Source organism: Asparagus officinalis, chromosome 4, assembly GCF_001876935.1.
Source record: "Asparagus officinalis chromosome 4, Aspof.V1, whole genome shotgun sequence".
NCBI lineage: Eukaryota > Viridiplantae > Streptophyta > Magnoliopsida > Asparagales > Asparagaceae > Asparagus > Asparagus officinalis.
The window spans coordinates 125,712,234-125,712,485 of NC_033797.1; positions in this window are offsets into that span (position 1 = coordinate 125,712,234).

The window sequence follows — 252 nt, forward strand, 5'->3', positions numbered from 1 at the left end:
TGCCAGTTCGAGCATACATGCTCACTTTGGTGAGCACACATGTTTAATCATGTAGAGACTTGGCTCAAGAAAAAGATGCACCACTTATTTGACATGACATGTTACCGAATGCACATGCCCAAAGATCAAGCGCATACGCTTAACCTATAATTTGACGAATTCTATTTATGTGCATATTTTAAGATCCTGACTTTTGATTTCACTTCTATTTTCTTTGTTACCTTCCTTGAAGTGAAAAATTATGCATAGTAA